Genomic DNA, 27579 nt, shown 5'->3' on the forward strand with positions numbered 1-27579 from the left:
AAGTATGTAAGTAATATAAAAATACATTCTCATTTTTCTAAATTTCAGCAATTCAGATAAATTTTCCCCAACCCAAATCCAAGTCTATCCAGGAGGGAAACCATTAGTGTTTCCATCTTTTCAGAACATTCCCTATTCATAACTTCTGAATATTGATCACTTGTGTATTATATAGGCTAAGCAGCTTTTTGTTTGTTTGTACTGGGGATTGAACTCAGGGTGCTCTATCACTGAGCTACATCTTCAGACCTTTTAATTTTTATTTTGTTTTTAATTTTGAGACAATGTCTTATTAAGTCTCCAAGGCTGGCCTCGAACTTGCAATCCTCCTGGGCCAACCTCTTGAGTCACTGGGATTACAGGTGTGCACCACCACACCCAGACTGAGCATACAAAAAAAAAGAAAAAAAAATATATTTTTTTAAAGATTCTTAGTCATAGATGGATGCAATACCTTTGTTTTACTTATTTGTTTTTGTGTGGTGCTGAGGATCAAACCCAGTACCTCCACCACTGAGCCACGACCCCAGCCCCCCAAATTTATTTTTGTTTTCTTCTGTTCTATTCATTTTGTATGGCTTGTTCTCCATCCTGGATGAAATTTGGTGCAAAAATTGAAGCAAATTTGCCAGTGAGTTGTACAAATACTCAAAGAAAAGTCATTCCAATCCTGTACAAAGTATATTGCATAATATGGAAAACACTCTCTGAATTCTATTGTGATAGCATAACCCAGATACCAAAACAAAATGGGAAAGGGAAATTTATGGGGCAATCTCATTCATTAATATAAATGAACATTTAATAAACAGGTCACTAGTGAACCAAATCTTGGAATCTCTTAAAAAAGATAGTATAGGGCTGGTGTTGTGGCTCACCTAGCATGCATGAGGCCTTGGGTTTGACCCTCAGCACCACATTAAAAAATAAATAAATAAAGGTATTGTGTCCACCTGCAACTAAAAAATAATTTTAAAAAGATAGTATAAAAGTCAGGCATGGAAGAACATACCTGTAATCCAAGAGACTTGGGAGGATGAGGTAAGAGGATCATAAGTTTGAGGTCAGTTCAGCAACTTAGTGAGGACCTAAGCAACTTAGTGAGACCATGTCTCAAAATCAAAAGGACTGGGAATGTAACTCAGTAGTTAAGTACCCCTGAGTTCAATTCCCTTTATCAAAACAAACAAACAAACAAAACAAGAAAAACAAAAAAACAAAAAATGAAGGAAAAACCATGATTTTAAACAAATGATAAAAAAGATAGTTCAGTTTATCCTAGTAAACACACATACACACACACGCACAAGTTAAAAATACTAATCATTATATTAGTAGATTGTGAGCATCCCAATGGATGAAGAAAAGGCACTTAGTAAAATTCAATATCAATTCCTAACTTAAAAATGTATATTTAAACAAATTAGAAGTGGACTTCTTTAATCTGATAAAGTATATCTACAAAACAAACTGCAGCAAGAAATCATGCTCAGTGGTTAAGCGTTGAAAGCCTTTAAGAATCAGAACAAGATAAGTGCCCCTTAAATTTAAATTTGAAGTTGAAGTTCAAAGACATAAGAATTGGAAAACAAGAAAACAGTAATTATTTTCAGATACGATGAGAACACAGGGACATATGATATATTATTAGAATTATTAAGAAATTAAGCAAGTTTACTGGATACAAATCAATGTGCCAAAGTCAATTATATCATTAAATGCTGACAACAAAAAAATGTAATCTTAAAAATCTACACTTGAGCAAAAATATAAATTACCTATATATAAGTGACAAAAATGTATAATGATTTATGGAGAACATTGAAGATTTTATTAAAAGATTTTGATTTTGAATTGGAAACTTAATGGATGGGCTAGTTTAAATTGTTGCACTTGTAGAAAAGAAAATTTTAAGTGAAGCAATTTGGGTTGGGGGTGTAGCTCAGTAGTAGAGTACTTGCCCAGCATGTGCTGCCAAGGATTTTTATTTAACTCAGATTTACAAAATACTGAAGTCAGAATGTAGTGTCCCTAGAAGCTGTAGCAGAACTTCCTAGAAGCCATAAAGTGATTCGTGTACTAATCGAGCCCCTTTTGATAGCAGTATTGGTTTGTGTATCTCATTCTGTCAGTGTGGAATGTACCCACCCATTTGCTGCTCTCAGTTGTTTGTGGAGATCTGCTTGCTACTGAGACACATTTCTTATTAGCTTCTAATCAGACCACCAATCAAAAACCTTGATTAAATTCTAGAAGCCTCTTCTCACTTGTTTATGGAGCCCCTGAGATCTCCTTTTGCTAAAGAGATGTGAGAGAATAGTTAGGACAGAAAAACAGTCCCAGGCCTTTTCCTCTAGCATATGGGTGTTGAAATTGTGTCCCAGTTCTACAAGCAGGAGACCTGTTTGAACTAGGAGTCTCTTCTTGTGAACATCCCTTGGGGACTTAGACACCACCACCACTCCTCTTTTGTTGCCAATTTCATTAACCTGTTAATCTAGATTCCAGTGCAGCTTTGTTTATCCTTCAGAGAATGGATATTTTGTGTGGTACTGGAGGTTGAGTTTTGGAGTATGAAAAGTAATTAAGGTAAGGAGGACCTTAACAGCACTGGCTCTAAACCAGCAGAAAATTGGGCAATTAATTATTAGTAGTAGTACTAGTACTAGTAGTAGTGGATTCTGAGAATTGCACCCAGGGGCAGCTAACCACTGAGCCACATCCCAGCTTTTTTTTCCTTTTAAGTCAGGGTCTCGCTAAGTTGCTTAGGGCCTCAGCTAAGTTGCTGAGGCTGGCTTTGAACTCAGAATCTTCCTGCCACAGGCTTCCAAGCTGCTGGGATTACAGGAGTGCACCACAATGCCCAGCTACTGGGCAATGATTTTGGAAGAAGTGATAGTCTTGACAGATATTGCCTGCTTCCTAAGATATCTTAAGTAGAATTTTGGAGTCCATTAGTGTTAAAAAAATGGTGGGGCCTGGTGGTGTGACTTACTAGTGTTAGAGTAGTTGCCTAGCATGTGTGATACCCTGAGTTCAATCCCCAGAATGACAAAATAAATTAATTATTTAAATAAATAAAAACCTTTGCATTTAAGCTGGGCATCATGGTGCACACCTGTAATCCCAAGGACTTGAGCCTGAGGCAGGAGAATTGGCAGTTTCAAAGCCAGCCTCAGCAATTTAGTCAGGCCCTGAGCAACTTAGCAATACCCTGTCTGAAAATAAAAATAACAAAGGACTGGATGTAGCTTAGTGGTTAAGCACCCCTGGGTTAAATCCCCAATTCAAGACCCATCATTGTGCTTCTTAGAGGAAGATTAAAAAAAAAAAAAAGAATCAAAGACATGAGTGGACACTATACCTCCTCTCCATCTTGTTCAGGATAATTCTTTTGCAAATTTGAGTATTTCCCATGCAGATGAACTTTAGTATATAACTTACAACCTCATTACTAAATGTAAGGAGAGCAAGTGTCTGACCAAATTCTATCACACATCTAAAAGAGAGTTTCACAAACACTGAAGTGAAAGTTTTCCTCCAGCCTGTTCTGTAGCTCACTACAATCTGGGGCTCTTGGTCCTGTGAAGTGCTCTGCCTACAACCTTACCTGAAAAGTTCACTTGAGGCAGAGAAGGAAATATTTCAGAGGCCAGGATTCTGTTACCCTTCAAGATGCTATCATGTAACCAGACATCTTCCTGACCAGTGGCTGGATCCAGTACACTGGATCATGAAGGGATTGATGAAGTGCATTCTTAAGGATTCAAGTTGCAGGCTACACTAGATTCTGACACCCTGTTCACACAAAAGTCTGCAGCATCTCTCAAATTACATTAACCAATCCAGATAGCATGCAACAGCTGAGTGCAGTGGCACATGCCTGTAATCCCGGGGCTCAGGAGACTGAGGCAGAAGGATCTTGAGTTCAAAACCAGCCTCAGCAATTTAGTGAGGCCGTAAACAACTCACTGAGACCCTGTCTCTAAACAAAATATAAAAATAGGGTCAGGGATGTGGCTCAGTGGATAAGTGCCCCTGGCTTAATACCCTGTACAAAAAAATGTGTAGATAGAGCTCATCTACCCTTCAGATAGCTTCACTCAATGTTAGCATCTTCTTAATCATTGAATTTATGAATGCCAAAAAAACTGGTATAATAACTGACTTTGTTCAGATTTCCTGAGATTGTCCACTAATGTCCTGTCTCTGTTTCAGGATTGGTTGGCATTAATTTTCTGGGGTTTCCACATAATGTGCCTCTCCTAGTCACACTGGCTAGGTAGATCTGAGAAGTAGTGCCATCATGTCCATGCATGAGAACTCTTGGGGAGATGGGCTCCAGGGCTGAAAGCTGAGTGCTAGGCAGAGACTGGGCAGGGTTTGGGCAAGCAGTTGTTTGCTTTTGGGTTTGTGGTGCCTGCAACCAAGGGACAACTTGGGAGGCAACATCTCAGGGAAGTGGGATGTTGGGATGTTGGAATCAACTAGAAAATGCAAGATTGGGTCACCAGCCCTAAATGGATAAAGCAAAGAGAGGATATTCAAGTACAGAGGAAGGAAAAATTGTTCAAAAACGTTTGGAGCCCGGCATGGTGGCGAGTACTGTAATCCCAGCTACTTAGGAGGCCAAGGCAGGAAGACTGAAAGTTCAAAGCCAGTCTGGACAATTAATTGAGACCCTGTCTCAAAAAAACAAACCAATAAAAAGTTTAGAGCAAAATGACTTCCAAGGTGATGAGGAAAAGTGCTTCGCACAATTCAGGAACCAGATAGTAGGTAATAAAAGCTTAATAATAAATATTTATGGCCCAAACAATGGCACATCCATATACATCAAACAAATTCTTCTCAATTCCAGGAATCAAATAGACCACAACATAATAATTCTGGGTGGTTTTAACATACTACTGTCAGAATGCATGAGAAAATGCTTTCCCTTTCAGAGTTCTATCAATAAAGTATGTTAGCTAACTTTGGATTTTTGCCAATAGAGAGAAAATGGTCTTTCATATGCAGTTTTAATTTACATTTCTCTTTTTTAATTAATGAAGTTAACTATCTTGTTTATTAATTGCAAATTTTATTTCCTTTTTTCTATGTTTCAAAAGAGTTATGATTTTGTCAATTTACATGTTAGGAAGGATAGCTCTTTGTGATATAAGCTGTAAATATCTCCCTTAGTTGTCTTTTTTAAAAAAGTTTGTTTATGATGCTTCTTTTCATAAAAAATTGATTTTAATGTAACAAAAAGTACCAGTGAAATAATTTATGACTTGGGGATTTTGAGTCATGAAAGGTTAGACAGTTCTTGCTAACTCCAGATTTGTAAAGAAAAATTTTCAAGTTTTCTTCTTGAGATAAGAAGAAAACTTTATTATTTAATAGTTGCGTTATTTTAAAAAAATCTTTGGTACATATGGAATTTATCATGGTATATGCAATAAGGCAGGGATATTGCTTTACTTATCCCTATAGCATTTATTGACTACTTCTTTTCCCCAGTGATTTGAGATGATGTCCTCTTTATACATTCAATTTCTATATGTATCTGAGTGTGCTTACATCTGGGCATTCTGTTTTGCTGATGGACCAGTATGATACTCTTAAATTATTTAGGCTTTTAAAAATGTCTTAATGAATGTGTTTTAGGGCTGGTCCCACTTCTATGTATATTTTTTCACTAAATTTATCAGGTGATATATCTTAAAACTGTTAAGTTTTCATTGAGATTTTGTTAAATTTACAAATTAATTACACAATAATATGGACCTTCTATTTGGAAAAAGGCTATTTTCTTTGACTTCAGTGGTATTTTAATTTTTATTTTAATTGTTCTCACATTTTTATTGACAAAAATATTAATATAATTTTTGTTACTGTTATATATGAAATCTTTTCTTCCATTTAATCCTCCAACATTGTTTGAATATATGTAAACTACTGACTTTTGTATGTTGATTTTGTACTTGGTAATCTAATTGAGTTATCTTACTGTTTGTAGTAGCTATTAATAAAATATCTTGAATATAAAAATAAAAAAAATTTCCATTAAAAAATTATGTTTCTTGGTTCATAGCTATTATACAAACCAAATATATTTTTACTCTTTTTACTTTCATTTTATATTTTTCTTGTAAACTTTATAATTTTTCCCCCCCTTGGTACCAAGGATTAAACTCAAGGGCTCTTAACCACTGTGCTACCTCTCCAGCCCTATTTTGTATTTTATTTGGAGACAGGGTCTCACTGAGTTGCTTAGTGCCTCACTGTTGCTGAGGCTGACTTTGAACTCTCGATCCTCCTGTCAGCCTCCTGAATCACTGGGATTACAGGTATGTACCACTATGCCCAGCATAAACTTTATAACTATTGTTTGTTAGTGCTTTACAGAAGTACAACTTCTAATACAATTACCTGAGTTAATTTTGAGGCAATTGGCCATCACAATTATAAGACAGTCATGATGTAAGACTGACTTCCAGTACTAATGCTAATTCCCAATTAAGTAAAAGGATAAATAACACTTTAAAGTTAAAACCCAGTTCTCTTACTTTAAGACAGGTGAAAATGGCTTGCTGGATGTTTAAGACCCAAACTTGGAGACTAAAGTTAAGAAGTAAAAGGGCCAAGAAAGAAAATAGCCAATATTCAGCTCTTGCCCTCTGAGGTCAGCTTGAACCCATGAACAAGGAGGCTTCTCTAAGGACTTTGCAACTTTGGGTCACATGACCTCCCAATCAGGGGGATCAATGATACCCTGCAGACCAGAAAGCCAATCAGTGCACATGCTGAAAAGAGAAATGTCATTGGAAAAGGAGACATCCCTGATGATTCCAAGGGAAGCCACATAGTCAATGAGACCCTGACCCATCCTGGCAGATAGCACTAAAGGAGCTTAGAGGCTGCTCTCAAGTTCCCAAGAGTGACCCCCTAAGGGAACTCTTTGAAAAAAAATTTTTTTATGTTGTAGATGGACAAAATACCTTAACTTAATTAATTAATTTATATTTTTGTGGTGCTGAGGATCAAACTCAACGCCTTATGCTTGCTATGCAAGTGCTTTATCACTGAACTATAGCCCCAGTTCTCAGCTGATTCTTTTTTTAACATTGTGAAAAATACATTTTAATACAAAAGTTTTGCTTATAAGCATTTAGAAAACTATTTTCAATGGTATTTACAATCTATTTTACTGTAACTTTTGTGAGCAGAGAGATGACTATGTACATAGAACCATCTACAGTTGCCTGTTTTCAACTTACAACTGTAATTGTATAGAAAGAGGGTTAAGGTGAAAGGTGGTACAGTTATAATCATTATGATTGAGTCAGGATAGAGGAGGGAAGTGTGTTCCCTTCACTCCTTTTACATTTGTTGCTCCTTTAATTAACTGATTTGCACTTGAGACATACACAGCAGGCCTTCCAAAGCATGTTATTAGGAGTCCATGCCAGATGGCTTAACCTGGGGGTAGACATTTTTAGCTATCAAAGCTAATGACCTATCACTTTTATGACTGCCAGCTGTTCTCACAGTAGTCAAGAAACCCAAGCTGGGTGCATAAGCCACACGGGTTTCCTGGGTGCTCTAGTGGAGGTGACATCTACACTGCAGGTCTATGGTTTGACCCAAAACCCCCATTTGACAGAGAAGATAGGTGAGAAGAGTGAAAAGCAGCTCTATTGAGAGCAACTGAATAGTTCTGAGAGTCTATTTGCTACAAAAGAATCACATGAAAGTTTAAAAAAGTCTGGGCTAATAAAATCATCTAGCAATCACTCCTTATGGTTAATGCAGCCAGAAGTTTGTCACAGCATTTTCTTGATGAGGAAATATGTTTTATTTGGCTTTATAACAGATACAATAGATCACAGATACATTTTATTGTATTTAAGCTTTTGGTCAGAAATTCAAAACTTAACTAATATTTTGTACTTATATAAAAATAGAATTCATTTTATGAGTTTCTAACAATAAATTATGAAGAAAAATAGTCACTGTGTCTGCTCTTAATGGTCTCCTGGGAAACTGTACCCTTTGCCTGGGAAGATATATATACAAAATGTAATATTTACCTTCAAATATATTTAACTATTTTTTTATCCCTTGTAATTTTCTAAGTAACATATAATAAGATATCGATTACTGGGTGTTTAGGAGAAAAAACTTTCTTGTCATTTTTCCCTGTAAGTATTTCATGAAAGGAACATATGGTATATCTCATAGTAAGTATGACAGATGAAAACTAGAAAACTAGAAATCCAGTTTTAATTTTTTTTTTTTTTTGAATGCTGGGTATCAAACCCAGGGCTTCAAGCATGCTCAGCAAGTGCCCAACCACTGAGCTATATCCTCAGCTCCAGTTTAAATTCTGCAACTACGAATGGTTGAGAACTCTTTCTGTAATAGTTAGTGCTGGAGTAGGTCGAACATGAGTCCACATGTAGCCCTTCTCTGGTCTGGTGGGGACTGTGGGAAATGATGATGACCATGACTTGAAATACTCAGAAGGTGCATGCCAAACAAATTCCAAGTATTCCATCTTCCTTGGAAGATCTCCCTCTGGCCCAACACATAGGATGCAGGATCAAACTGGTCTCTAGGGCTGGAGGGAGTGGGAATGAGCCACGTCAGTGCTGCGCTCTTTTCACAATACTGGTCCTGGATAAAACCCCTGATCTGAGCATAGTAGGGATTCCATCTTATTCATCAATTACAGAAATGACGTCACCAATTTGGTAATATATTCCCTTGTGGAAGATTGATTCTGCAGTGATTATGGTGGAAAGAGACTCAGGAGCTTTGATGGGATTTTTTAATTTAAAAATATGTCTTCTCGCTTTTCCTTTAGTAGAAACTTTCTTTTCAGCAGCTAGAGCAGATTTGTATTTAGTGTTTCTGAGTTGGGCAGACCTCCTGTGAATTTTCTGCTTATTCTGCTAGCTGCCTCAGCCCTTGTTGCTCAGCAGAGTCACAGTTTATGTGCTGGCAAGGCCCCTCCCACTGCTGCCCCTTGTCCCAGTGGCCACCGTGACCCAACCACCTGTGCTGCCCCAGCCAGTGCAGCCGTGGCAGAGGATATCCCCCTGAAGGTCCTTCTTCCACATGGGGGATAATGTGGTCTTGTAGACCCTGCAGGTGGGCTTTAGGTCCACTGCACGGTGGCCAGCTGGGGCATCCCCTGCATGCACAGAGACATGGGAATGATGGCCACCTTTCTTGGCCACCCACTGGTCAGCCCATCACCCTAGCAACAGAACAAGGGTGAGGGCAGAGATGCTGAGTTGTCCACACAAGGACTTGCCTCTGCCCACTGCAGGCACACAGCTGGCCCCAGCACCAGCCCTGGGCAGCCCATAGGGGAGGGGGGTGGATATTCTCTCAGCTGATTCTTAACAATAGATAAGAACAAGGTCAGTTTGACCAGCTTGGTCTTAAACACCTAGCAAAACAAGTTATAAAAAAAGTACAACCATACTTGGGCAATTAAAAGAAAAGAGAATAGTTCTTTTAGTGTAACTTAAGATGAACACTTGTGTTAACCCCACCAGGTGTAAGACTGGAGGCTACAAAAGAGGGATTCTGGGGCTGGGGTTGTAGCTCCGTGGTAAAGCACTTGCCTAGGCACTGGGTTCAATTCTCAGCACCACATATAAATAAGTAAAATAAAGGTTCATCAACAATTAAAAAAAATTAAAACAAAACAAAACAAAACAAAAAAACCAAAAAAGGAATTCTTAGGCAGGAGTGCGTGATATGTGTCAAAAGAGACTATCAGAATCAGTAGGTTTTTTTAGTCAATAGTCAATTTAAGGCCTACAGATCTTCTCAACCTCCTACACAGGTATGCTTGATCTATGTTTGCTAGTCTGATTACCTAGCCCTAAGTAGGAGAGATAAAGGGATCTCTACTAAACACAGAAGTTATGCCAATAAAAATATATTTTACAAAATGAGATGACATTAGATATCTTAAGATGTATCTTCTGGGGCATCTGTGATATAAAAACTAAATTATGTTTACATTCCTGAAAACTCTGACAATGTACTAATATCACTAAAGATTTACATTCCGCAGTAGAGTCCATGTCCTCACTGGCCTTGTTAAGGGAACAACTTCTCAGTCCTTGTACCTCATGGTGAAAGATTACTTTTTCTCTCATCATCATCATATTCATGGCATGTTCACATGCTGCAGCATTGATTGTTGTATTAATCTTATTCCAGTACTCATATCTTCTTGTTTCTCTCATAATAGCACCCACCTCTCAGATGACCCTAGAACCTGTTGCTTTCAAACCAGACTTTGCCATGGACCCCTTGACTGACCTAAAACATTCCTAAAAGGGAAACTCAAACTGCTTGCCCCACATCACCCCCGCTCAGTTCAAAGCTGCCAGAACAGTCAACGTCCATCTCTCCTTATGGCAATAAGGGTGCCCTTCTCAGAGGGGAGATTGAGGTGGGGGTGAGAGCAAAAGGCCAGTCAATGTAGGTACTGAATGATTGGGTCAATATGGAGAGGCACTCCTGGAAGTCTCCTTTCCTACCATTTGTCACGTAGGCAATAAGGGGAGGAGGGGGCATGAGAAAAAAGTATAAAAGATGCAGGACAGACCCACGCCCTCAGGCACCAACTTGGACACCCACAGGCAGCTACCCACACAGCATCAACAAAGGATTCTTACATAGGGGTGAAGGGAGATGAAGAAAAACATCAAGACAAAAACAAAACAAGAGATAATTTCACAAAAAGCTGGGGCCAGGTGGGAAAACTGAAGTCTGGCGGAGTAGCAGCGACCCAGTGTACTAGTCAGTGTTCTCTAGAGGAACACAGTCAACAGGAAGTATGATTATAAAAAAGGGATTTATTAGATTGGCTTATGTGATCAGAAGTCCACTTTGGAAGAGTGAAGAAGCAAGAGTCTGATATTCTCAGGTGATCCCAGCAGTAATCAAGAACCCATTCAAGAAAAGTAGTGTTTGCATCTGCTGCTGCTTCCTTGTTCTTCCAACTTTTATTCATTCAAGTCACCATCCTACTGGACAGTGCTGCCCATGCTTAGGGAGGGTCTCCACTTCAATTCACTATCCCATGTGCCAATCATTTCTAGACACACCCTTGACACACCCAGAAGCCTCTTAATCATTGGCATTTCTTAATCCAATCAAGTTGACAATTCATAATAACCATTACTCCCAGAAACTAGCTAGTTTATTACACAGGGTCTTATAATCAGGAAGTTAAACTATTGGGGCGTTGTAAGTTGTTCAAGGCTTCTAAGTTGTCAGAGGCTTTTATGTGCATTAAAAAGTTACAGAGCTAGAAACATTTTGCAGCACTTATCCTAATGTTGCTACTGATGAGAACATTTTGCTATAACCTTGCTATACCCAGGACATTCATTGTCCTGGGATGTCTGATAATTGTTAGCATCAGAATGGAAAATCAACTCTTTGCAACCCTTTCTCTGTTTCTCTCTCTCCCTCTCTCTGTAAGATGGCTTTGCTTTTTTATTCTACAGCTTCTCTCTTATATGTTAGCTTATCTTTAACCTTTTCCTGTTGTCTGATTATCTTTCCCAAGCTGCTACATTTTTTTATTTGTAATTTTCTTTAATAGCAACAATTCCTTCATTACTGCATGTTGATTCATGGCATGGTTATAATTTTCTTCTGATAGATAATCTTCATCTCATGGCAAATTTCACTTTTGTTTTCTTTATTGATTAACAGTAACTTCATATTATGTTCTTGTCACTATTTTATTATGTATCTCTTAATAAGATGACTTTTTATCAGGTCAGCTGTGTTCAGGAGATTCCTATGGGAGGGAGAAGGGTATAGAAGCCTCACATCTAGAGTATATCTGTGACTTGGCACGTGCCTGCAGACGTGGCTCATCTGTGCAGTTCTTTGGAAGTTGAGGGTCTCTGCCTGTCCCCTACTCAGTTCTTTTGCTCCTTGAAAGGAGAATGGAAGATTTTGCACAGTAGGTTGAGAACCTTCCTGCTTAGGAAGTGTGTCATTACAGGTATTCTGACTTTGGATGCTATGGACTGTACCTCTGTATCCTGGTTTTACTCAAAATAGAAGTTGAAGGTCTTAAAATAGTTTTTATTCTTTCTGCTATCTTTGAAGAGAAGTGAAAAATGCTGACTATTCCATTATGTTCACATGAGAAATAGTTGCTCCTTGTTTTTGACTATTTCGATTCTCTTTAAAATTCTCTAGAGAACAGATTGGGCAAGTTCTTAAGTTTTCATGTTCTGACTTTCTGAAGTACAAATATGTGGGGCTTTCATCTCAGGACTGGGGATAGAAGTTTGCTGAGTCAAACACCCTCTTTCATCCAAGTTCCTGTACAAGAGGTGCCTAGGAGTAGAAGCGTGAAGATTACTGAAATATTACTGTGTCCAAAAAGAATTTGTTTTGCTGTTGGGAGAAATACCAGATCTTGTGAGCACTCTTGCTTTCTAAAAGGTGAAGCTTATTTATAGTCATATAGTATTACATCACAGTGGGTATCTGTTGCCTAATATGTTGCTTGAAAGAAAAGAAACTGAGTCACAAGTTTGAAACTGACTCACTCATGACTTTAAGTTCAGAGCACTGACCTCAAGGAGGTCAATGTGCAGGTGGACTGGAGGTGTAGGGGAGTCAGGTTCCAGGTGCACTAGTGGGCAGGGTGGTGGTGTTGCCTGCACAGCTGTGGCTCTCTCTGTCTTACCTTTGCTAGAGGTTAAAGTGGTAATCTAGGCAAGGAAATACTTGTGTGTAGGAGGAGCTCCACTCGTCATTCTGCACTACTCAAACACAGCTCCAGTATATTCATTTCTTAAGTATCTTCATGGGGTCAGGCAGACAAGCATGGCTCTGTGTCAGGGCTTCAAATGTAGACAGCACTCCTCAGGCCTTGGTGAACTATGTCCTTCAAACCACATCTCCAGCCAAATAACCAAGGAACTGACCTAACCAAATAAAGTGCCACTTGATTTCTCATCTGACATTTTCTTTTGTATATTATCACTCTCTAAGGGAATCATAAGAAAGGGCGTCTGGGAAGGCAGACCAAAATAAGGGGGAAAAGGGTGGGGACCTATGAAAACAGAAGGGAGAGCAATGGAGCAGAGGAAAGGGATTGAGGGAGAAGGGATAGGAAAAGGGAAGAATGGTAGAATGAAAATGACCAAATTGTCTCAAGTACATATATGACTATGTCACAGTAAATTTCACCTTTATGTATATGTATAATGCACTAGATACTTTTTTAAAAAAGTATCAATACAAAGAAAGACCAGGGCTGGGGTTGTGGCTCAGGGGTGGAGTGCTTGCCTAGCATGTGTGAGGCACTGTGTTCAATTCACAGCACCACATATAAATTAATAAAATAAAGGTCCAATGACAACTAAAAAAAAAAAAAAAAAAAAAAAGAAAGACCAGAATAGAGGAATGGAATAGCAAATAGCAGGAGGGAGAAGAGGAGGGAAAAGGGAAGTACGGGTACTCAATTGGAGCAAATTATGTTTCATGCTGCATAATTATGTTCAAAGGAACCTCAATATTATATATAACTACAATGAATTAATTAAAAAGCAAAACCAAAACAAACAAAAAGACAAAGGGTGACTAGACCATGGAGGGCATAGGTATTTATGGATCTCAAAAGGCCATCTGTAGTAGACCCAAACTCCCACAATCCCAAATGGAAATACTCAATATATTTCGCCACCTGTCCTGTTCTTTTTTCTACTTAGGAAAGCTATTGAGAAGTCACTATTTTCATGCTTGTGTGAACAAGTATGGTTTAGCAAGACTCTAGGAGACACTAACCTCAACTTTACTTGCAGCCATGTAAGTACTTAAGCAAAATCATGTGTTCATTGCTTCCCAGGATTTTTAAAGTGTTGGTTCAATCTGTGCTGCAGATGCTTTTTAAGATGTGCTTACATCTGACTTTGGGAGAGCTGAGATCATGACTGTGTTAATAGTGTGAGCAAATAGGCCACAATGGGAACTGCAAAGCAGCAGGATTTCTGAGTTCATAATGGATCATCTCCTTGCTAAGGAAATTGGACCTGCTCCTCTTTGAATAGCCCTGGAGCAGATTAATCTCCCCTCTTCTGTGCATGATTGAGCCTGGAGTTTCTTGCTCTAATAAGGGAACTTTTTGGGGGGGGGGGAATCTAACCTTATGGAAATAGGAATGGAAAGAATGTTTAGGCATGGAGAAGTATAGGCAGAAGAGTGAAGTGAATGGAAGGAAATGCTTAGGTATCACCGCACAACCCAAGCGGGTAAGGGAAAGGGTTCCTGTGGAAGGGATGGGCTGGCTGCAAAATAAAAGGCTAATGAAATTTACTTATCAGGGATAATGACAGAAGACAATTATCTTTGAAGGAGAAGGGCATGACAGATTGAGCCATCCATAAGGGTCTGGCTTTAAAAACTGAAGGAGCCCCTGCTTGGTTTATTTATAGTGGTACATATCAAAAGGGGGCTGGTAGGAGCACCTTCCATGAAAACCAGGATAAGGGGTGGAGTTAAGCAAGCATTTTGGCTCTGGAGGGTCATTCCCACATCCAGGGCCCACATTTGAACTTCAGCGGTGAGTTGATGCAGGGTAACCATTTGACTCAGGCAATCTTGATCAGTTTTTAGGAACTGAGAGTTCCTATTGACCATATTTTCCTGGTTAATGGCCCAGCTAAGTTTAGTTCTCATATGGGCCATGGGTGGCTTCCCACACTAAGGATTATCAAATGACCATGTTTGGCTGGAAATCCAGAGCAGGGAGAGGAAACAGGGGGAGTGAGGGGAGAGGCTGGAGAGGGTACAGGGCTTGATGGAGAAAGGCCTGGCTGCCTCCTTTGGGATCATGGACACTGCTCTTTTGAAAATGGAGCAACAGTGAATGCTTTTTAGCATAGAAGTAATATGTCACGTTTATATTCTGGAAGATTTTTTTCTGGCTGCATTTTTAAGAATGGATTTAAGGGAGGCAAGATCAGACCTAGGATTAATTCTGAAACTTTTGTGGTGGATGAAGACAACATCAATAAGTCATGATAGGATGTTAGGCACCATGTTAATCATGGTCCATTTATTATATGATTTACTTCTTATCACAATGCTGAGGTAGAAAATATGATTTCCCTGCTGTATGTATGGAAACTTAGAGATCACACAAATGGTAGGAAGCAGAACCAGATTCTACCCCAGTAGGTCAAATAGAGGAGAATCTAATCTGGTGGAATCTACTCTGGAGTTCAAACATCAGTGCCTGAAATAAACTGGTCTGGTAGATCATAAAAGATCAGATCAGAAAAGTGCTTCTTCATTGGATTATTTTATTTCATTATTAACTCTTCCCAACTTTAATTAATTTGAAACATAGCACAGCTTTATGAGGATGTTGTAGCAGAGTAAGATCACTTGCTTGACACTAAGACTTTTCTTATCCATTGCTGGGATGTTTCATATGAAGTTGTAGAAGGGATAAAAATTTAATCCAGCATTTATGAAGATTTTCAAATGAAGAGAGTTCTTCCTCATATTTATACTAATGGAAAGTATTGCCCCAGATATACTCATTAATCCTTAAAGGTCAATGGAAGACAAGCAAATTATACTTAATAGTAGGACTAATATTCCTCAAATACATGATATTTGATATTTTTTATTTCCATAAAAAAATTAGTGCCAAGAACTGGATCTATTAGTGAAAAATTTCTGCTGCATATTAGGATCAGAAAGAGTCATATTTTAGATTATAACATGGGAATATCATTTAGGCATCCAATTTTCATGGAAAATGAATTGTTTTTAACCTTTTAATAACTCTAAGTTTTTGTTTCTTTGATGAAATCAAGGAATAGACAAATCTTTCAGGCATCTTATGATAACCTAGGGTGCTCTTTCTCTCATTCTTCCCTTTCTTTCCCTTCTTCCTTTTCTTTCCTTCCCTTCCCTATTCCTTCCTTCTCCTTTCCTCTTTCCTCCCTCCCTCCTCCTCCTCTTCCTCCCTTGCCTTTTATGTAAGCAGTAACTAAAAGCCAGGCAAATCCACTGGAGGGAGAAACCAGCTCTTCCCTCTTCCTCCTTACCCTATAAAATCTACACATTGTTGACAGAACGTTGATTTAAAATTACACTAATTGACAGTGAAAGACTTCATATAATCCTGTTTATATGAACTCCAATAATACTGAAAGATCAAATAAAAATCCTACCCTGGAAATTTTCAGAAGCCATCAGAAATGATTTAGATGAATGAACTTAACGCTTTCCACAAAATGTGAATTTGCATTTTATACCAAACCCATCAGTCACCAGCCCTGATCCAAAAGGATGACTTCTGTGGGGACCAAGTACCTGCGTATTACCAGGATTCAGTATATTTACACCATTGCCTAAATGTTGGATTGTTCAATAGGCTGTGCCTAACACCCAGCTACAATTACATTGGAACCCCAAATACTTTATTCCAGACATCTGCAGTGCTGCTAACTGACTTCTCAGTGAGGAACTTAATCCACTCTTAAAATTGCTAAACATTTGGGGAATTTTCAACACAGTGTGTCCTATGTGTCATCAAACCAATCTCAGTGGTAACTTCCAGGCTGGATCCACCATGGTCACCTAGCTTGATCCTGGCTCCCTTGTTTACTTGCAAGGAAACAAGAAGCTGTATGATTTTCTTTCACTGCCATGTACTCAGGACCTTCTCAGGTGTTTGTCCCACATCACTGGTCTGAATGGAGAACAAAAAGAAAGACATTGCTTAGAAAGTTTATTTAATCTAGAATCTGATTTTCTTGTTGAATTTGAGTTGATGGGGAAAGGTAGGGAATTGACTGTAAGAAAGAGGCAGGTTGAAGCAGAAAGAATCAAGAATCAGAATAAGAAAAGACATGCGAAAACAAAAACTACTTTGCATTCCTTGATCAGGATGTGGGAATAGATTCAGAGAGAAACTGATGGAAGGTGGTGGTGGGGACAACCCATGGACCCTGTGCACATGAGACTGAAGGTGAGAAGACTGGATGGATGGGTGCTACAGAGGCTTTTGAGGCTCACTAATTTCTTGGGCTCTGAAGGTCTGCCACTGAATGTGCTTCATCCTGGAGGCCAGGAGAACCCAATGGCATCAGGTAAGGAGCACTTTTTCTACCAAGGATGAGGCTCTGGTGTGTCAGGGATAAATGTGATAGGAATGAAAAGCAGCATCTAAATCAATGAAGTAAGAAAGAATGGAAGTCAGTGACATAGATAGCAGAGGGATTGCCCAAAGCTAGGGTATGCATCACTGCTGACATTTGCAGAAAAAGAAGGCGGGAAATGGGAGTCCATGGCAAGAGGAACAGTGACCTCACAGTGTTATGGGGCTATCACAGGAAAAGCATGTAAATTGAGTGATAATACTAGACAATGTCTGGAACTTAGTAAGTACTAACAAAATAAATGCTTTTATAAAATGAGAATTTCCCTCACTTGCTGGTTGTTTTTTTAAGAATTAAAAGATAGTAGATATATTTATGAAGCCAGATCATGTGCAAGACAGTTGAATTCTTGCCAAACACTTCAGAATCTGAAGGTACCTCTCATCAGGGTTGATGCTGGCTGTCAGTGTAGAAAGAAGTTTTGATTATAAAAATCCATAGCTGGCATAGATTCAGAGTAAGTAAAAAATGTGTCGTTTAGGATTGTTATTTCATGAGTGCTTTCTAAATTAATCAGAGTAAATATGAACTGCTGCTATAACAAACAATCCTCTAAAATATGTTTTAACACAAAAAGTTTTCTCTTACAGAATTTGGTGTGGTTGCTATAGATCAGTCAACTTTTCTCAAATAGTGAATCAAGGACATCACCTCCTGCTCTGCTGTGACACTACCATCTACAAAGTGCAGCCATTGTCCAGAAGGAACAGAAATGCAGTGCTTCACAGGAGACTCGAGATTGAGCACTATGTAGTCAGCTTTTTGTTTTTCTGACCAAAATACTTGACCCTAACTAATACTCAACACTAAAGGAAGAAAAGTATATTTTTGTTCACAGTTTCAGGTCTCAGTACCAGTGCCCAGTGACCTACTTTGTCCAATCTTGCCCCGCTGCCCACAGTTTCCACCACCTCCCAGGAGTCCATCCAGCTACCCATGGGTTAATCCACTGATGAGGTCAGAGCCCTCATGATCCAATCACTTCTGAAAAGCTCCAGCTCTGAACATTGCTGCATTGGGGACCCTTCAACTCCTGAGTCTTAGGGGGCATTCCAGGTTCCAACTATAATAAGCACATTCTTCTGCCTGTATTCCATTGGCCAGATTAGTCATATGGCCCCACCCAGGCACAAAAGGGCTTGAAAACATAGTTATCCTCGATTCCACAAGGAAGTAAGATATTTGGTGAACACACAGGAACATAATTAATGTGTACAGATGTTATATTGTCATTATCTCATTTAAATCTATGAGGTAGGGACCGTCACTATGTCCATGTATTTCCATGGAGGAGACACATCATAGGTCATAGATTTGTGAGTGTCATATAGAGATCCCATTGGAATTTTGTAGGATCATAAGTCTTTTTGACTTACTAATGATCCAAATGGTCATTAATAACCTCCTTATACTGCTCCTGAGCAACAAACTATAGCATTGGAAAGAGGCTAGACAGAGTAGGTTCTGGTCACCTGGAGCATCTGTGACTTCTTCCACAGCAAGTACATTTGGGAAGTCATTTCCCATCCTGACATGTCAGTTTTCTCTTGAGAAATGGATGTTTGAACATTAAATTCCCTTTTAGCTTGAAAGTCCATTTAACTTTTTGTTTTTACATTTTTAAAATTATATCTGTCAGAGAATTACTTCTGTGTTCTTTTTAATGATCCTTACAGGATGTACAGAATATTGGGAAAACTCTCTGCTGGAATCCTATTCATACAGAGTGTTTAGCACCTTCTTGGTTCCCTCAACTTCTATTCCCACTGAAGACATTTCCATCTGTTAGCACACCCCACTGTCAAAGCAGCTGATTCTTGCTGTACCCAGCATGGCTTCTGTTCAACAGCCTCTTGTCACTTTTCTGGAGCACACTGGGAATGTAACCTGCCAAATTGCTTTCACCCTAAACTTGGCAAGAAATGTACCCATCTGGGCTTCAGAGAAACATAGCTAATAAAGCAGGAGATTGCTGAGGAAAAGCAGATATTTGTGCTGTTCTGCAATTGCATGTGCCTGTTCCTGCTGGCTCCTCTGGCGAAGCTGAGGTTTTCAGGTCTAAAGTCAAGCCTCCAAGCATCGCCCTGTCAGGTATCTTCCTGATACCAGGAGACGAAAGTCCTCATCTGATTCCCCACTTCTCTTTCCCTTTTCTTTCTCTGATTGAAGCAGAACCTGCCTTTTTTTCCCTACCAGAAACAGGAGGCTGTTTTCTGTTCACAGGAATGAAGAACAGTGGCAAAAAATGATGTTAAACATGGTAAAATTTTGCCAGGACAAGATGGTGATTTTTCCAAGTGCATGACAATGGAAATCTGGACCTGAGATGGGTGACAATTTTCCAGGATGTGCTTTTTACCAGTTTTTCAGAATACATCATATGTTGCTGGCACTAAGGGTGGATGGGAGATAAAGTAGAACTAGTCAGGAAGAATAAAGGCTGGTCACACTTTTCGTTAAAGCCCAGGGTGGTCTAACTCATTCATTCTTCGCTCATTCACTCGTTCATCCATTCATCACTCTGAACATTTTTATCAAGCACCTCTGCTGTATCAGACATTGGGGTTATCAAAGGGACAAAAGTCCACAGTGCTCTCTATTTCTACCCTTGTCCCTCTTTACCCTCAATCCAGCTTCCCCCACATATTGGTCAGAATAACCCTTCAAAACATAAAGTCATTTCCCCCACAAAGAGGTTTTCAATGACTATGTCTTTATTTCGTTGCCTGAGACTGAGGAACTCATATAGAAAAGGAGCATATTAGCTCACAGCTCTGGAGGCTGGAAGTCAATGAGAATGGCACCAGCATCTTCCTGGCTTTGGGGGAGGACTGCATGCTGCACTGCAGCAAGGCAGAACAGCCAAAGGTCCAGTGGATGTGGGCAGAAGGGACAGAACACTAGGGACCCCTTTGCTTTATTTCAACTCACTTTGGAGGAAACTAATCCAGTCCCAGAAGAGGGAGGCTTTACTTGCTTTCCCAGAATTAACTCAGCCCTGTGAGAGTAGCATGAAACCTTCATCAGGGCAAAGCCCTCAGGACCCAAAAACCTTCTGGAGGTTCCACTACCTCTCACCACCATTTCACTGGGGAATAAACTTCAAGTTTTGAAAAGGGAAAACAACACCTAATTCATAACAAACTTCTTATTGCTTTTAGAATAATCAAAACTCTGTACTACCTGTACCTGCAAGGTCCTGCCAGTCTGGCCTGGCCTCACGTCTCCTCTGTACTCCTCTAACCTCTTTTCACTCTTTCTTACCATTTTCCATCATACTAGCCTCCTCTTTTTCTTGTAGACATCAAGCTCTTTCCATAGAGGAAGTCTGTGCTTCCTTCTCTAGGCCAAGTCTACTGTGGGACTGCATCATTCACTTTGTTTAGGTTTCAGCTTAAATTCTGCCTCCTCCAAGAGCCCTTTTCGATCACTCATCTAAGTTGGCTGTCGTTGCCCTTCGTTCACTACTCTGTCATCAATATACTTTTCTTCCCAGAGGTTATGATGATCTGTAATATTTTGTATACTTGTTTTCTTTCTGGGTCATTGACAATGTCCTTAGTATGCCTTGGATCTGGAATGTGCCCCCAAAAGACTATATGTTGAAAACATGGTCCCCAGTGCAGTAAGGTTCAGAGGTAGGGATTTTAAGCAATGATTGGATCATGAGGGCTCTAACCTCTCCAGTGGATTAATCCACTGATGGATTAATAATTTGAATAGATTTACCAGGAGGTGGTAAAAACTATGGGCAAGTGGTACATGGCTCAAAGAAATAGGACACTGGGTAGGTAGACTTAGGGATTATGTCTTCCCTTCTCTCTTTCTCTCTGTCCCTCCTGGCTATTGAGAACTGAGCAGATTTCTACCTGATGTTTCTTTCTTGGAACCTGCCGACCATGGACTGGGCCTCTAAAACAGTGAGCCAAAATAAACCTGTCCCTCTCTGAGTTGTTCTGTCAGGTATTTTGGTCACCTTGATGCAAAGCTGCCTAACATATTAGAGCATATGCTGTTTAGTTTTTCATGATGAATAGGGTGACAAAGTAGATCTAGATAAAGGCTGTCCATACTGCTACTTGTCTACTGGGAAGACAGAGGTGCTAGTTCATGACCCAGAGGGAGGCAGGATACTAAGGCAGAAGTAATTGGGTGGTCAGAAGTCTTCACAAATAAGATGAATTCTGACCTGGGCCCTGAACAGAGTTCCCAGATGGGGGACATGGAATTAACAATTAAGGGATGATTTTGTGTGGTGGAAGAGGGCACGCATGACATGATGAAGGGAGAGGTGAATTGGCAAGCATCCCTGGGCAGGTCCAACCATGTTTGCCTGACAGAAGGTGGAGAGGTTGTCAGTTACCCCAAAGTCTTTGAGTCTAGTGAGAAAGAATACTTCTCCCACTGCTGACTCTCAGCAAGAGAGTGGTGCTTCTGCTAAGTTGTTGCCTCTGTGTGCCTTTGACGAGGAAGCATCCATTTACCTGCAGTTAATTCCTGTCCTCAACATTGTTCCCAATTCTGTTCTTCATGTGACCTCAAACCTACCTGTGTTTGGATCAGTTATCTTCCAACAACTTGGAAGAAAAAGACAAAAATAAGTGACCTTGTTATTTTATCCCTTGATAATGGCATTCAGATATACCTTTTGAAGAAGATGAAAAAGATGAAAACTGTCATCATTATTTAAGGGCAGTTTACAGTGGCAGGCTGGTGGCCTGCACCTGAAGAAAGCCAGGAGTTAGTCTGCTGCCACAGATGAAAGGCTGGTGTGAACCACAGTGTGAGTGGGGTCGCTGCTGCCCTGGGACCTGCATTTGTATGTGGAGGAAGACCAGAGGTGGTAGAATAAAATAGTAAACTGGAAGGTCAAAAGGAGCTCCCAAGATTTTATTTGGTATCATTGTCTGTTATTGCTGATTGGTGGGATTCTGCTCTTTATTAAAGCCATTCAGTAAAACCAGTTTGTTTCACAGTTGTAAGTAGACAGGGTGGTGAGGGAGGGTGAGGAAGAGCCACACAATGGCTATGAGGGTTTCTTTGGGTCAGATAGACCTAGGCTGGCTTCTTGGTTCTGTCCCACTTCTATGTTACATAATTTTAGCCAAATTATGTGACTTTGCTGAGCTCGGCTCTATTCTGTGTAGAACTGGAGTAATTTTTATAACAGAGGATTATTCTAAATGCTCATAGAAAGTATATATAGATGCTGAGGATTATGTCTGAAATATGGCATACATCAGTACAAATCAGTGCATTATTATTATTATTTACTACTCCTACTACCACTAAAGTGATTTCTGCATGTATTTATTCGACTATAAACTGTGGGCAGGCAGAATTCATGGCTAATTGTATTTTTTAATGTTCCATAGACATTAAATGACCAACTATAGTCACTTATAAATATTTATAGAAAAATTTAAAAATAAATACAGTAATACTTTCTTAAAAACTAATTATTATTAAATTATTTGTTCAGGAATCATTGGACTAAATTCTTTTTTCCTTTTGAACTCATTTTCTATGGATTTCACCAACATTGGGGAAAGAGGAGAGAGATAAGGAAGCAATTGTTTTATGTGATTCAGGACAGGGCCCTTAAAACTAGGTAGAGCTGGAGTAGGGTTCCTGCTCTCAGGCTTCCCAGACTCAGGGTTTTCATCTGTAGAATGGGAATAGCACTTAGTGATAATAATTACAACAATAATAGACAGTGTAACGAAGCACTCACTTATATTGTTTCATAATTTTCACAAACACGTGAGGTGGGCGTATGATCACATGTGAGGTAAGATTGGCACACCTGTCTCCCATGTGGTAGAGAGGTGGTAGAGAGCCAGATGAGATCAGTCAAGTACCTAGTCCAATGTCAGTTAGCTCCATCTCCTTGTTCCCTCCTCCACTTAACTGGATGTTGAGGTGCAGACAGATTCTGGTCACATGGCTGTGAGGGGCTGGAGAAAGCTTCCAAGCTTATCAGGTGGCTCCCACACCTGTGTCCTTTCCACTGGGTCCTAGAGCCTCCATCAGAAGTCAGTGGGGAAGACATCTTCACATCTGTACAAACCTCCTCCTCTCTCCTCAGCTCAGATCATTGTCACCTAGCTGTTTGGGGGCCATGTGGCATGAGTTAACCAGTCATATGCTTGCTCTCAGGGTCACTGTCCAGGTGACAGAGCAGGGCCACACATGGCCAGGATATAAAACCTGCCCAGGTCAACAGGTCTTGTGTTATGTCCTGTGCAGTGCTGTACCACTGCACTCATGACAGAGCTGGCACTGTCTGGCCTGCAGCCTCCCAGCAGAAAGTGGCTTGCTGGGGGCACTGCCTCACTTTTGGTTGCCAATGATAGAGCACTGTTGAGCTGAGTAACCTCCCACACAAGTTGGATATGTTGTAAGAATTAATCTATATAATTTTATAGCCATTCTCACTTGGGAAAAATGAAGGAATTATGTCGCTCGCAATGGACTGCAGACCTCACCGGCGGGTGTGCGGGGTTTACGCTTGGCTGGGAAGTGGGATCTAGATCTGGTAGACGCCTGGTTTCAGGAAGTCATGAGGTTGCGGATGCTTAGGCACTTCTGTCCCCTTTACCCTGGGATTTGGACTCAGGTGTAAACTAGGAAATAACGCCGGTCGAATCCAAGTTCGATTAACTCCACTTCAGCCCACCCTAGTTTAACACCTGTTGATAGTGTTGGGAGACCTCAAGCATTGAAGTAGAGGGTGCACTTGTTCTGAAGGGCACAAGACGCTTTGGGATCACAAAATTAAAGCAGAAGGAAAAGGTTTCGGGGAAAGGTTTCCTGGAAGACTGATGTCAGCGCAAAGTTTTTAAGGATGAGCACGAGTTAACCAGGAGAAAAGGGGAAGCGAGGTGAAGAGAACAGCACAGGCAGACATAAGGAAGTTTGGGAACTGCTGATTCTGAGTAGTAATCCAAGTTGGGAAAGGGTGACAATGATGTGGCATTCCGGAGCAGGTAGGCAGATTGTGAGATGCCATTTTAAGGAACTTTGATTTTATACTGAAGCAATTAGTATATCAAGGACATGCAATATCATGGGATTTGATCAAACCTTTGAAAGCTAACTTTAAAAACGTGGAGACAGGACAGGTATGCCCTATGTTAAAGGTAAGGGTGGAAGAAAAGACTGAGGAGACTTGGAATCTTTACAGAAACCAAGCAGGTAATGCCAATGAGTGAAGTGAACCTGTTCCAGAAACAATAGAAAATAGCAGGAATTCCTAACTGGAAAGCTCAGACCTCACCCAAAAAGGGAAGTCTCACCTTTGCTGTAACTGAGTATTGTCAAATCAGCATATGAGCCTCAGGTTGCCACATCTTCTGATTTTTTTCAAAAGAAGCTGGAACCTAAGCTGGGATGTTGCTCAGTGGCAGAGTGCTTACATAGTATGTATAAGGCTCTGCAAAAACAAAACCAAACACAAAAACAAAACAAAACAAAGAAAAAGCAGCTGAAATCTTGTCTAGGTACAATTTCCAACGTTTTAAATGTTGTCAGCATTTGAGGGGGGCAACAAATTTTTTAAAATTTCAACATCGCACAGATCAAACAAAATTTGTCTGTAGGCTGCAGGTGGCCTTTGGTCCTTGGGTTGTTAGTTTGCAACAACCTAAAGCAGTGGCAATACTAGGACAATAGAATCAGTGCTTAATCTATGAAGGAGTGGATATGGCAAGGGAGGGATGGGAAGGGATCAAGGATAATTCCATGAAAAACTAATGACTATTAACACAACTTAGGAATTTCAGACTTGGGAAAATGTGTGTGTGTGTGTGAGAGAGAGAATTAAAAGCGAAATGAGAGAAGCTTTTAAAGAAAATTATGATTTCATTTATATAAAAATTCTCTTTGTTCAAACTTTCTCATATTTTCCTACTAAAGAATTTATGCTTTTTAAATAAAGGGCAGCATTAGTCACTGGAATTTCACTACTTTCTGCTTCTACAAATGTATGAAATTCACTTTTTGACATACAGTATAATCCCAAAGCAATGCAATGTGATCTCAACATATACTTACAATCAGTTTTATTAGGGAATCCTAAAACTATGATTATAGTAAAAGTTCTGAAAAACAGGATTTTATTTTTATATCCAAGTCTGGGTTTACATGTATTTCTTTAAAGCAGTTAATAAACATGGCAATAATCTACACTAGCTGTGTATTCACACTCTGTGCTTTTCCATCATCTCAGACTGTCATAAACCTAAATCCCTTGTGTTTATTCCTTTGCTTCCCTTATTATTTGGTTTCTTTGCATCTATCTATATTCCCAAAGAATGTTATTTAGATATTTTTGTGTTGTAACACTATAAAAAGGGTATTAAGTGGTATTTATAGGGGTCTCACTTTTTTTGCTTAACATTGATAAGATTCATTTGTGTTGTTATGTCACTACAGTTCGTTGATTTTGACTGCTGCATATTAGTCCACTGTATGAACAGTTAGTTCATACATTAGTCCACTGTATCACAGTTTATTCATTCTCTCTCCCATTGATAGGCATTTGAATTTCCAGAGTTTTGCACTTGTAAACTCCTTCTGTGAACAGTCATACAGGTCTCCTTCTGAATATAAGCAAGAGTTTCTCTTAAGTGCATATGAAGAGTAGAATTGCTTGTTTTAGTTCATGTTTGCATCATGGGTAGGTGCATGATTTTTAAAATAACTAGTTATTAAGTTATGAAAAATCATAGTCAGTTATTTAAAATAACTAATTAACTAACTAAATGAAAATACCATGCTTGGAAACTGATGAGAGTATATCATGAACCAAGAATTATGATTAACCCAATTTTGTGCATTTTTGCCAAATATACAAAAATATGTAGCATCATGGTTCAACAATGTCACAGAAATGCAGTGGCCTTACTTAGAAATTACTGATTTTTTAATAAAAAACTTTTAGTTTCTTGCAGGGCTAGAGACAGAGCCTGGGGCCTCTCACATGCTAAGCAACCACTCTACTACTAAACTACACCTCCACTACTGAATTCGTATTTTAAAAGTCACAAAACCTGAAGTTTATATGATCCTGATCAGTCTGTTTGTTTTCAAGTTTACCAGAATGCTATTTTTATACAAACAGTAGGTCTTACAGAACCACTGGCAGAAAGCCAATTTCACTCAAGGATTAGTTAATCAAATAACATTTATCTACTTGCCAAATGCTTGTAAGGATTAGTATTCTTGAATATATTAAACAACTAGTAATATAGTCATGAATATGTTCTCTTTAAATATATTCACTAAAATTATTTTTAGCAACTTTTTTGTAGTATTCAAATTTTAAAAGTTTAGCAATGTCTTCCAAATCAGTGGCCAAATCAGAAAGAACTTTAGAATCAAATTGAGTTTGAAAATTATTCTCAAAACTCATGATGTATATACATATCTAACTTATCTTCGAAGGTAAACACAACCCTACATTCTTAACCCCTTTAATTTTCAGAGTAGAATTTTTTAACACAAAATGAGTCCTTCAGTTTCTATGAAACAAATAAATACATAATAAAAATAGGAAGGAAGAAAGAGGGAAGGGAAACCTCTTCATAGTAGAATGTCAACTAATGAAAATAGAGGAATTGATAGAAAAATCACTATTTTACAACCATCATAGTAATAATTGATTCAGTCAAGAATCAACTATGATGGGATATAGCTCAGTAGAAAAGTGCTTGCCTAACAGGCACAGGCCCTGGTTTTAATCCCCAGTAACTAACACACACACACACACACACAAAGAATTTGTTCTGAACAGTATAATTACACAGTCTCAAAATATCTCCCCACAGATGACTTCATTACAAATGGGGTTAAATACCTTTACAGTGGAGAAACCTGGTAGCATCACCCTAACCAAATGATCAAAATTAAGACCACCAATAACAAAATGACATCACGTCTCCCTATGTTAGACACTGAAAAGGGCATGATGTGACTTGCATAGTATTCCTGCCAAAATTAATAACCTCCAACTAATTCAAAGTAATAATAAGACAAAACCAAATGAAGTGATAATCCATGCAACAACTGCCTTCAAGCCTCAGAAATGTAAATATCAGCTGAGTGCAGTGATGCAGGCCTGTAATCCAAGCTACTCTGGAGGCTGAGGCAGGAGGATGGTAAGTTCCAGGCCAGGCAATTCTTAGGGGGTCCCTGTCTCAAAATAATTTTTGTTTTAAAAGAGGGCTGGAGATATAGCTCAGTGGTAGTGCACTTTCAATCCCCAGCATGGTTAAAGTAGATAAATAAATAACATAAAGGACTAATAAAGGCTGATAAACTTTTTCAGATTAAAGGAGAGACAGGTCAAAGA

The 27579-nt window shown here is 39.2% G+C and overlaps 2 pseudogenes across 2 annotated transcripts in view; both read right to left on the reverse strand.

Moving 5' to 3' along the window:
* The window catches only part of LOC306671068 (biogenesis of lysosome-related organelles complex 1 subunit 6-like), a 343174-nt pseudogene that overhangs the window by 142217 nt on the left and 173378 nt on the right, over positions 1-27579 (reverse strand). The window lies entirely within an intron of this gene.
* LOC306670407 (GATA zinc finger domain-containing protein 1-like) lies at positions 6121-9245 on the reverse strand (annotated as a pseudogene). Its single transcript has one exon. The product of its transcript is annotated as a GATA zinc finger domain-containing protein 1-like (transcript).

The sequence above is a fragment of the Sciurus vulgaris genome (assembly GCF_902686455.1).
Source record: "Sciurus vulgaris genome assembly, chromosome: 10".
NCBI classification, from domain to species: Eukaryota; Metazoa; Chordata; class Mammalia; order Rodentia; family Sciuridae; genus Sciurus; species Sciurus vulgaris.